General features: G+C 42.0%; 1 protein-coding gene across 6 annotated transcripts in view; it reads left to right on the top strand.

Moving 5' to 3' along the window:
- DLGAP1 (DLG associated protein 1) overlaps positions 1 to 12,388 on the top strand; it is a 735,970-nt gene that overhangs the window by 284,018 nt on the left and 439,564 nt on the right. For all 6 annotated transcript variants that reach the window (XM_059724196.1, XM_059724192.1, XM_059724194.1 and 3 more), the window contains one exon: positions 2,480 to 2,587. The gene's annotated coding sequence lies outside the window, so the exon portion shown is untranslated. The remainder of the gene's footprint in view (positions 1 to 2,479; positions 2,588 to 12,388) is intronic.

Below are 12,388 nucleotides of genomic sequence, written 5' to 3'. Positions count from 1 at the left end.
CATGTTGCTTATCAAACTCCACTGAAGGCGGAACCAGTTCCTGGAAGTCTCATCTCTGCTTCAACACTGAAGGCAGATTGTGGAGGAGGGATGGAGGGGAGCACTGTGGGCCCAATGTCAGGGAGTGTCTCCCTGATCTGGGGCTCACTGCTTCCCAGATCTTTAAAAAATGTCTGTCTGTATCTGGTTGTCTGGTATCTCTGGTGCGTGGGGTCTCAGGATCAGAGTGAGGTTCCCAGATCCTGAGGTCCCAGTGGACTGGAGATGTCAGCTGCACACATGGTTTATCAAGGTCCTAGTGCAATGGGGACCCTGGCATTGAGGAAAGGCTCCCCAGTCTTGAGGTCTCCATGTGCCAGGGCCTATAAAAACCACTGGTAGCCCAGCTGGGCTGCACACAGTTTTTACACATCACAAAAGATAGAGACCCCCAGGTTCAGGGAGTGATGGCCTCTGATCATGGGGTCTGCATGCACCACAATGTATAAAAACCCCACAGGGCTTAACATCCCCAGTGTGGGGGAAGTCCTTTGGCTCTCCACAAGGAGAGCCTCCAATTCTCTTCACCTGAGCTTCCAAACATGGGGGTTTTGACAATCAGCTGATTGTTCGTGCAGCAGGGACCATGCTGGGGCTGGTTCGAGACCCTGGTTCAGTTCTTGTACTCAGCCATGTCAAGAATTTAACTTTTAGTTTGCTGGTGCAGGGTGTCCATGCACCTGCAAGTAGGGTGCAATTGGGATCCAATTTCTGATCCTAAAATCATGGGTCCTGCCATGTCTGGTATGGCAAGCGGCATGATTATTGGGATCACAGATCAGATCCCATTGCACTTTTAAATGAGCACCTGCCAGTGGCCTAAGAAGCTGTTCCTGTACCAGCAGTAGCTGCTAAAAAGACTTTATTTCTTAATTGGATGTACTTTCCAAATGGAACTATTTAAAAGAGCAACTGATTCAGAGAGATCCTATGGCCTGCATTAGGCAGGAAAGCTTACACACAGAGTACAGTGGACTCCTCCGGCTTTTTGACCCATGAATCTATGATGTTATCAGCTTAAAGAAACTCATACAGCAATGTAAATTTATTTACTTCCAGTGTGGAAAGTAATTCCTGATGCTAAGAAAACAAAACGTTAAAAGATACTATTTTCTCTCTCTCTCACATTTTCTTATTCTGCAAATTGTATGTGTGTGTGCTCTCTCTCTCCCTCTCCCGACCTCCCGTGCATTACATATTGTTCACACGTGAAAAAATATAAAATAACAGTTATAGAATAACAAACCTGTACCTGAAGAGGTATAAATTTTAAATGGCATTAGGTTAATATAACTCCTTTAATGAGGAGTGGAAGGTAGGCTAGGGTGACAACTTAGGGCATTTTTACACATGCTCTGGGGGTGGGGGGTGACACTTTAATTAGAGCAGCTCTTGGAACCGCTCTAATTAAAGCATCACTGTATCTCTTGTATCAGTATCTCTGCACTTCAAAATGGCAATGGGGATGCTTGAACTAAGTTCAAGCATCCCCATTGCCATTTTGAAGCATGGGAATGATGATACACGAGACATGGGAGGCTGCTGTAGCACAGTAATTACCATGTTCCAGCAGACTCGATTAATTGAGTCTGCTCTGACCTGCTGTAATTACACTTGTGTCAGAGCAACCTCCATGCTCAAATACAGGCCCCCATAGAGACTAACTCGCAGGTTGCTGCCTTCAAAAGCTCAGGGCTCCCTGAACCAGTTAGTCTCTATGGATGCCTGTACACAAGTGTGGAGGCTGCTCCATCAGTGTAATTACAGCACATCAGAGCAGACTTAATAAATCGAGTCTGCTGGAAGATGATAATTACTGTGCTACAGCAGCCTCCCATGTCTCGTGTATCATCGTTCCCACACTTCAAAATGGCAGTGGGAGCACTTAGGATTTTAAGAGTTACTTGTTTGGCGGTGGAGATGTTAAAGATATCCCATATTTAGCAACCTTCTGTTGGGTGATCTGTAAAATTGTTTTGATATTATTTCAATTATCTCTCAACTAGAAAAAAAATACTTATATGACTGTTGCCTGGTGAGGAGGAAAAAGTTACAGTAAAGAGAAAGGGATAGGGGAAGGAAGGTAGTAGTCAGTATGTCAAGTGTGGCTGGACAATTGAAAGCAAACATATATATCTTTATATGGGCTGGTTTCGTAAAGAAAGAGAAAAGTAGCTTGCCTGTATGTTGTCCAAGAAGATAAGAAATGTGGCATATAAATGCTTCAATTTTTATTTATTTTGTTTTTCTTGGAAGCAGAAAAAAAGATGTAGAATGTAGTACCATGTAGAAATCTTATTTATGCTGCTTTGGTATAAAATTTGCCCACATTGCTACAGTGACTTTTAACAGTTGAACGCATATCTGCTTTTGAGGGGGTTGTTAATTTTCATCTGGTTCAGGCTAGAAGATTAATTGGTCCATTTTGTTTACATTTCAGAACAGTCAAGCATCAAATATCACAACTGACGTGTGAATTCAAGACTCCGCTAAACTCTCCTCCCTTTTAAGCCTTGACTCAAACTAAGATGGAAAACTGACAAACGGGGTAAGCTCTTCCTTCTTTTTATATATGGTTTTTCCCTGATTAGTCTCTTAATTTGTTCTTTCAGATGCTTTTCTGTAGCTCTGCACGTTTTAGACAGACAACCATAAAATCAATTGACTCCATAATTAGGGGCCTTATTAATGGAGATGAAGCTAGCCTGGTGACTTGCTATATTTTGGTTGTCTAAGTATTTATACTTGGTGCCTTCCTGGTGGATCCAAGATTTAAAAAGTGGGGTTCAAGAGCAAGAACTGGTACTGTAGGGTAGCTGCACCTGTACTCCCAACCTCTTCCCCCACACCAGGATGGGCAGCCCACACTGCAGGAGCATCAGCAGGGACTTTTTTTAGTGTTCAAATCAGGTAAAAATTTCGCCCTCTCTCTCAGCCTTCCCTCCTCGCTGTGCTTAGCAGCATGACCCCTTCCCACCCATTCCCTCCCAACCCACTTGTCCACAGCTGACCTGGGGTGGGGAGATCTCCAGAGCCCTTCCTACTTGCATCTTTGGACCCACCTGCTGTTGCCACTGTCCCAGCCACTCCTGCCCCAGTGCAGCAGGGGTTGTAGGAGGTTGCAGAGAGCTAGGCTTGGTCAGGATCAATGACAGTGTTGGGCATATTCCTCTTCCCTGAGCATGGTTTTGGGCTGGCAAGGAACACCTGTGGGGACTGGACAAAGAGGAGGAATCCACTTGCTGCCATTGTTTCTGCTGTCATCAGCTGAGTCTGGCTCTCTGCATAACTCAGCTGGAGTGGGTCAGGAGCAGCTCTGGAGCTCCCTCTGCCCTGGGTCTGCAAGGAACAGCAGCAGCGGGTGGGGAAGCAAGGAAGTGGAAGAGAGGGGACATTCTGCTGAATACAGAGCAGCAGGTGGTGAGGTGGCAGTGGCATTCGTACCTGCTTCAGGGACTTAAAAAAAATCCCCAGCTGTGGCTCTCATAGCATGGCCTGAAAGAGGGGTGTAACCATGCCACTAAACCCATTCTGGGTCTGCCTCTGCTTAGTGTTTGTCTCTGTAGATGTCTTGCAAGTGTTGGGTAGAGCCCTAACAGGCTGGATGTACTATGGCTATGGAGCCAGATTAAGAAGCTAGAGAGAGAGGATTGGCTTGGCCAGGAGTCTAAAGGAAAAGATCAGAGCAGAAAAGGGAGTGCAGGAAAAGCATGGGGGGAGGAGGGTGTAAGGCTGAGGTATCATGGTGAAAACATTGCAGTGGCCTAAAGGAGCTCTGTATGTGAAGGAACTTCTTGCTTCACAGATTTTTTCCAGTGAAGGCCACAGACAAACAACACTTATAGACCTCATATATCTGTAGAAGATAAATAGGCCTTTAACAACTCTACCCTATTGGGAACAATGGTTTGATGGTAAAATACAGCTTAACTTGATTTAATCTAACATATTTCCTCTTTTTCAATTGCAAAAATTGTCCCAATTTCCCTACTCTGCAAAAACTTGGTATCAACTTTAGCAGAGGTGACAGAATTATTTCAGAGTGTGTACTGCTCACCATACCAATCCAGATGCATTATGTCAAAAGATGAGGCAAAGGAAGAAAAACTAGATTGCCCAGTAGTAATTTAATGGAGGCAGCAGAATTAAGAAAGATTGCCATGTAACTATGTTGATAATACAGACAGTAGAGAGAGAAACTATTTTTTAAAAATTCTTCTTGGAACATTTGCTGGTGGTCCACTGAAGTAATTTTGCAATACACCTGTCTGCACATGCTTTTAGTTCACCTATGTATAACAAATCCCTAAGAAACAAAGGACTTTTAATTATGCTTACATATATTTAATTATATTAGACTTGTAGGTGGGAACACATCAAAATTGGCTATGTGTCATGCTTTATTTCAGCACTGTTAGAGATTTCTTCAAATCTACAGTAAGCTTGATTTATGAAAGGCACTCATATTCATCTCTGGGGCATTCTTTAGATGAGTGATGATTGGTAATTATTTTATTCTCCTTTATTGAACAAGGTCTAATATATTATCTCAAAGTAATTGAAAAAGTAACTTTCTATTAATGGGCATATTAGTGTCCATTTTTAATGCTAATTTGTTCTCTTTAACAAATGGTACTGCCAGCAGATGCAATTATATTGCATTTTAGTAAATTTGAAAGAAAAGAAAATATAACTGCTATCGGCAGTTTTTCTGAAACTGCCAAAATTCATCCTTGATTAACAGTCTTAAAAATAAAACTTATGAGACTAGAGGACTTGGAACTAAGTCCTTTACCACTGACTTATGTCAGTTCATCTCTCCTTGACTCAGTTTACCCTTCTATAAAACAAGTCTTACTTACTGCAAGATTTAATATTTATGCAATATTTTTCAAATTTTCAAATAAATGTAACATAGCATTTCTATGTAACAGAACAATATGTCTTGGAATAGAATTTTAATAATTGCTTGTAAGTTTTTTATGACAGTTATAGTACAATTTGGCATTTAAACTTCTTTTCCTGTTTCTCTGGGGTGAGGATGGGCAGGCAGTACAGGTAGTAGCAGGTACAGTTATGGAGGTTGCCAGACACTTCCCATAAGATCTTGTTTTCAGTTTCATATTTTACTTCCATTCTTTAATGCAGACTTGGAATTTGGCAATGTCAGAAACGGTGGTTTGATCAAATCTCAGGATTGTATCCTAAATATACATGTGGTAACAGGCACCTTTTTTGTTTTCCCTGTAGAAATGCACTCATATTTGGCCAAATTTTGCATGTTTGAAAATGTCTATCTAGACATTAGCAGTTTCAGTAAAGTTTGGCATAGATAGCCTGGAGAGACAGGCAGATTAATGGCTTGATGTAATGAGGGTGGCAGTGGGTATCAGAGATAGAAACTGGTTGGGTATCGTGGATGGGAAATAGTTGCTGAGACAAGATTAAGAAATTATCTGTAGATGAACAATAAACTGAGGAGAATAGAAGGGAAACTGGATGGTACAGTTGCTGAACAAGCTCAATAAAGTATTGATATTAATGCATTCTAAAACATGTTAATTAATTCATGGGTTTAACACATAAAGGTTATTGTAATTTAAGTCCTTATCAATCTGTGTTGATTAGATAGAGCTCGTATTATTGGAGCTTGTACTAAGCTTCTCTCTTTCACATCAACAACTTTGTATTAGGGTTGTGCGAAGCTTCGGTTGATGATTTGATTTGGAGGAGATGTGGCCCGATTTGGCAGCCAAATCTCCAAATCTGAATTGAGTTGGGAGACCAATAAAAAGGTCCAAATTGATCTGAAGCCTCTGAATCTATTTGGAAAAGATTCAGAGGAGCTTTGGAGATTTGGGCAGTCCCTGCTCACCCCCCCAGGGAGCTGGACCTGGACTTCATGCTGGTAAGTAGGGGGCGGGGGGAGGGGACCATGGGGGGATCCATACCAGGCCCCGTCCCCTGCCTGCTCCCATAGCTCTCCTGAGTGCCCACCGATCCCCGCCTGCTCTCCTAGTCACATCAATGGCTGCCACATCCAGCCCCAGTGTCCTGGTGCTTTAAAAAAAAAAGCCTTGCACTCACCAGCTGCTGCAGCTGCCATTGGGGCCTCTGGGGGCTCGTGGCAGGGCCCCTCCCATACAGCGTGGGGCAATGGGGATTGCCTCCACACCTGGCAGGAGCCAGTGAGTTGGGGGCTTTTTTTTAAAGTGCTGGGGCCAGGCGAGGCAGCCATTGACAGGGCTGGGAGAGTGGGTGAGGGATGGGGAGATTCGTAGATTTGGCCGATTTGACGATGGCCAAATCTCTGAATCAGATTTGGCCGAATCAATTCAGGACAGTGATTCAAATCATCCCTGTGCACCTGTAGCAGGGCAGTAGGTGCCTGATACTTGGAGAGCCGGAATAGCTACTCAGGTGCCGGCTGCTAGGATGACCAGAGGGAGCCAGTGTCCCACACCTGCTAGCGGTCAGCTGACCGGAAGGGGAGTGCCTGGCTCCCATTTAAACACCAGGACTGAAGCCAGGGAGGCAGTTCCCTCCTGGCTGCCAAAGGGGAAGGAGCTCTCCTAGAACAACCAAAGGGGAGAGGACGGAGTATTTCCCGGAAGGGTGAAGGTTGTTAAAGCTGGGTGGCTCAAGTTTATGTTATAGCTGAGGGGCTCACATTTTGTTTACTGTTTAAGACTGGTGGTTTGGGTGAGGCTATTAGGGGTTGGAGGAGGCCTTATAGGGGACCTACAGCCATGTGGAGACTCCAGCGCCAGCAAGGGCGGAGCATTCGGGGTGCACTGACCCCAGCCCCAGAGAAGGGGGCATGTGAGAGAAGCCCTAGAGAAGGGGGCAGCATTTTGGAGGAGCCCCGGAGAGGGGACAGCGAGGAGCCCCGGACAGGGGGCAGCGAGGAGCCCCGGAGAGGGGCGCAGACCCTAGTGCCAGTGAGGTGCAATCTTAAAGAAGCCAGGGAGCTCAGGTGCGCCTGTGGTGCAGTTTGGTGTTGGTAGTTGGATTTTTTTGTGGCCTGGGAGGCTGCTGGCTCTGGGTTGTCCCCTGGTTTTGAGCTAGTGACCCTCGGGCTATGGGGCTGGCGCCCGAGCCTCTGGGCCAGGCTCTAGATTGGAGCAGGAAAAGGGGCCACGGGCCTCAAGACAATGGAAAAGGCTAGAGCCTCAGAGTCAAACCCTGTTTAGTGGGTTTAGACGGGGAGGCCTAGCTAGAGAAAATCGGGAGTCAGTCTCACATAGGGAAAAGGCCCCAACATACCCAATACAATAGGCAGCCTCCCGCTCGCAAGAACATCATCATAATTTCCATCAAGATGTGGCAGGAAAGTATAGGGCGGGACATAAGAACCCTAAAGAAGGATCCAAGGGCGCCCCACACAAGGCACGGAGTACTAGGAAGATGGCACTGGGAAGGGTGACTTGTTACAGCCATAAATCGGCCAAATCTGAATCCAAAGCGAATACTAGCTGCTTTGCACAGGCCTACTTTGTATGGCTGATTTCTTCATGGGAAATCGGTTGAACTGGGAGGAGATAAATGCCATGGCATGCAGCAAACTACATTCTCCAAAGATCCTATCTGCACTAGGCAAGTCTTGTTTCTTCATGGGAAAGAGGCACATAGACAAGTTGCCTTGAGATAAAGGAGGGGTAGGGCTTTGCAGAGCATCAGTTACTTTGCTACAGTGACCAGTGTGCAGAGTCATAATATCTGAATAATATGCCTGGGGCACACTGCTCTCACCCTTCTCCCTATAAGGTAGCGCATGAAGCAGCAGCAATCAGTAGGCATGGGCAGCATGTGTCGTAGAGTACGAGACCTCTTGGAGACTTGTAGTTCTTTGGAGTGTCAGTGGACTTCACTGGTGCTGGGGGAAACTTTCACCATATTTTTTTGCCACAGAAGCCCATGTTGAGAGGGCAAAAATTTGATTTTTATCCATATGTTTGTGTGTGTGTGTAGAGCTGAGTATTTCCCTCTAATGCTATAGCCTCTCTTTATTTATTAGGAACAAAATAAAAGTCACTTAAGTGTAGCCAAGAGTTCCTCTTCTATTAGACTATGAGAGTAGGAATGTCATAGGGAAAGCTTTTCAGAATATTGGGCTATTTGAATAATAGACAGTGTAGGGGGAAAAGAGCACAGCAAGAGAGAAGCTATTTTAGTTATGAATTTATCACGTTATTAGAGAATGAATTGACCCATAAGGAAGTAATCTAAGAGGAAATCTGAGAGGGAAATAATTCTGATAAAATAACATTACTGTAACAAAATCTTCATGGGGACTTCATTGGTTAAATGAAAAACATTTAATGCTCAGATCTTAAGTTAATGTGAGAAATGAAGGAAGGCTGTGAATAAATTTAAATATTCCCATCAGGAGATAGGAACATGCAAAAAGACTTACAGTGTTTGAAGGCATATGAAAAACCCACTTGTTTATGGCTAGTTTAGATGTATTTGCCTGCAGCAAAAGAAAGTGTAAGGGAATACAAAATCTCTTAACAAAAGCAGTACAACATGAAACTTTACATAGTCAAAAAGGGATCTTATGACTAGAGTATCAATTCTGAAGGAAAGGTGCCATGGTTAATTTATGTGCCAAAATAGAGATACACAATTATTTTGCTAGTTAAAGCAACAAGTATAATAAAGGGGCAGAGCATTGAAATATTAGGGAGGTTGATGGAGGAAAATGTATAGGAAGCAGGCTCTAATATATATGGACAGAGACATGGGCAGATCTATAATTTTGAAATGCGGGGTACAGGTGGTGTGCTGCATCATCACATATAAAACAACACATTTTTCTCCAATTAAAAATAAACTAGAAGCTTTACCAATATGTTAGATGCCTAGGGCTATGTTATTTAAGATTGAAGGAAAAATAAATATAACATCATTGGAATAAGCTAAAAAAATCTTCAGGGCTGTGAAATAGGAGCTTCATTACCTGGAGCAGCAGAGAGACAGCAAAGCAAAGGATAGTTTTATTTGTGGAACATCAAGACCATTAAAAAGAAGAGAGGGTTGTTAACACCTGTAGAATGAAGAGTTTGGAAAGGATCAGGTATATTATAATAATGAGCCATGAAGTCAATTGACTCCCTCAGCACTGCCCGACTAGAAATGCTGCTGCCACTGCTAGGCAGTTAGTTTTAAACTCTGGGTGGAGCAGAAATCAGAAAGGGGTGCAAGTGCACCAGTACTCCACCTGGATTCACCCCTGGACACAGATGAATCTTCAGCTCACTCATGTCCCCATTCTCTGTATGTGAGAATGAATTATTTTTAGTTTCTGCTTCTCTTGACTTTAGAGAAGCAGACTATCAGAGTGAGGTAATATCTGATATCTAGTATGATCCAACCATGCCATAGTCTGGTACAGACTGAGCTTGAGGAAGGGTGGCAAAGGATCTAGAGGATAAATAATTACCAGTTAAAATATATGGTCTTAGATACAAGAGGAAATAAAAGGTGATTCTGCTAATAATGCTAATGTGGAACTTGAAGATAGAACTGTAATGATAGAAAAATTGATAAATGATGCCTCAGGTAAAATTCACATGAGAGTGTCCAAGAAGCTCAGATACCCAGTGAAACAAAAATATAAAAAAGCATGGCTTTGAAAAAATATTCTAAAGTTTAAGAACTTTCAAGTGTTCCCCGAATATTGGAAAAATATGGAGTACACTATTGTAGTATTTCTGAATGGGGAAACAAAGCCCACGAGGTTGTAACATACAAGCTTTGAATGGGAAATAAAGAAAAACAAGCTGTTTTGTAATCTGTGAAAACAAGAGATATAAAATACCGTACAAGTAACATAAAATATTCCAAAATTCTATTCCCAGCCCAGAACAAACCCAGGGACTTAATCTTTAAAGAAAATATGTCCTGACACAAAAACAAGGTTACAGAAATGACTTAATGGAATATAAAAAATTCAAAATATAATTACGATTCCTTTTGAAAGCATATTTTTTCAGCTAGCACTATGCTTTAGACCAATTTTCTACCTTTATGTAAACAGAAAAAAACTTTTTTTGCATTTTTGACTCTGTGTCCAGCTTTAGATGAGTCATGAAGAACACTTCAATCTTGTGGGATCCAGTAGTAACTAAAACTAATCTTTATCTTCTTAATTTAAAGTATAATACCAGTTTCCTCTCTTGCAATTGTTATAACTCCCTCAAAGTATATGAATATATAAGTCTAAGAGCCATAGCAAAATAGGATAAGTATAGCAACTTATTAAAACTATGTAACATAGACAATGTAATAGATAAAGGCAGGGATCTGCAATTTAATGTTATGTAATTATTAACAAAATTAAACATTTCCATTCCATTCACCAGGTAAAGATATAGTTGTTCCATGACTGGATATTATAAGAACTTAATCTCTAAACTGTATGAAAACCTGATTCATTTGGACACAGAACTTAAATATGACTATATGATAAAATGAAACCAGGGAGTTGATAAAGGAGGATGGAATTTGATTTGGCAAAGACTGTCATTTTCTTTTTGGGTCTCTTTGAAGCAAATCCTAATTAAATACCCTGTAATTGATAACTCAATCCAGTATCTTCATTAACATTTTATAATTTTCTCATGCATGTGCAAATGAATCTGATGATTCTCTCTGTACAGAATCAGCTTATATGACTGTACCTTTGATCTTCTGTCCTTCTGGTGATTGGTGTTATCCCAAAGCTCTTCGGCTGTACTCTGGTTGAGGGGACTTCTTCTGCCATTCATAATATATTTCTGTGCAATATGAGAAACCACTAATTGACTACCAAAAAACACTTCTTTTGGTAGAACCTTTCTTCCCCTTTTGTAGTATGAGGAAAGGGCGTCATTTCTGTAACTTTCAAACTTTTATTGCAATCTGTTCTGCAGAACACAGCTGCCTGACAATTTAAAGAGAGAGAGAAATGAAGAAATATCCTGTGTTTCAATAACTCTTATTGTGCATGTGTACAGTTCTCCAAAAAATTACTTGAAAACTAAATATGATGAAACAGTATTCTCTTGATGCTGAAAACCAACAGCTGCCACAGACAGCCATGGGATGGTTCCAGTTCCATCCCTGGGAGAATGCCCTCCACTCCTTCCCTTTCCACATTTCACCAATGGACAGATTGACAGAAGTGGAAGGACATTCTCCCATGGTGGGGACCCTACAGGTACTGCTGCAGGAGAATAGCTCCCGCTCCTTGCACTCCTCTGGGCAGATCTGGAACAGCGCTGGGTGAGGTGGGGTATGGCGACAAGGCTCTCCAAGTTCTCATTGCTCTTCTCCCAGTACAAATGGAATATCTGTTCATGGCCTTACCCTGCAGATGTGGAACATGCCCTGATAAAACTGTGCTTATTTGGTGGAGCAGAGATGTGTCCTCATAGAAATGAGTCTCCCACCAATAGATCTTTGAATTTAAATCAACATTAGTCCTGTTTTCAACTGGCTCAGCTGTATTCAAGTGGAAGTTAAACTGAATTTCTGACTACATAGACAGTTTTGTATGGCCAGTCAAACAAGTCCTGTGCAAGCAGTCCGCCCTCTGTCATCACACGTGCCAGTTACTGCAGAATTGACCTATTTTGTTTACTGTTCTGTACTCTGCTGCCCCAGGATCAGCACAGCTGAAAGCCACACGTCTGCTAAAGAGCTCTGGTAAACCCATATACATAGTATTTGCAGGCTGTTTTCCTTATGTATAAATATTACTTCTCAGAGACATGCAACTGAGAGTGGCCAGAAGGAATGAAACGACAATTATGAACTGAATATTAGACCTGAAAAGAGACTTCATCTCTTAACTGAGGTTTGGGTTCTTTTGTGGCTCAGCTTTTGAGTTTTCTGAGAACTGTGCAACACTGAATTTCAGCTATATAGCCTTTCTATATATATAAAGATAACCTGGAAGAGAGAAAAACAGTTTTCTGTGTCTCATCCTGAGGGAATATTTCAATACCAATTCATAAGTCAACAATATGAAAACCAGCCAGATAGAAAACAGTATAGCCTGCTTGTAGTTACTACCACAGGATGAATTTCTCAGTACTGTGTCTTGTCACTCCTGAGCTGTTCTAAAAGGTTTTTCATTGTATATTCAAAATTGCTTCTTGATCCCAGTGTTTTAAATATATAGTATAAATAATTTGTATATTTTATACTTCTAATACATACCGTTTGTTATGGATATTTTTGGAATCTGACCATACAAAGCATCTGCTTGACAACTAAGATCCACTAGTAGATTGTTAGGGCTATGTCAGTGTTATGGAGGCTATTTGTCATCTTCAAGGATGATACATTATTATCAAAATGA

This window comes from Alligator mississippiensis, chromosome 3 (assembly GCF_030867095.1).
Source record: "Alligator mississippiensis isolate rAllMis1 chromosome 3, rAllMis1, whole genome shotgun sequence".
In the NCBI taxonomy this organism is placed as follows: domain Eukaryota; kingdom Metazoa; phylum Chordata; order Crocodylia; family Alligatoridae; genus Alligator; species Alligator mississippiensis.
This window is presented reverse-complemented; position numbering and strand designations above follow the sequence as displayed.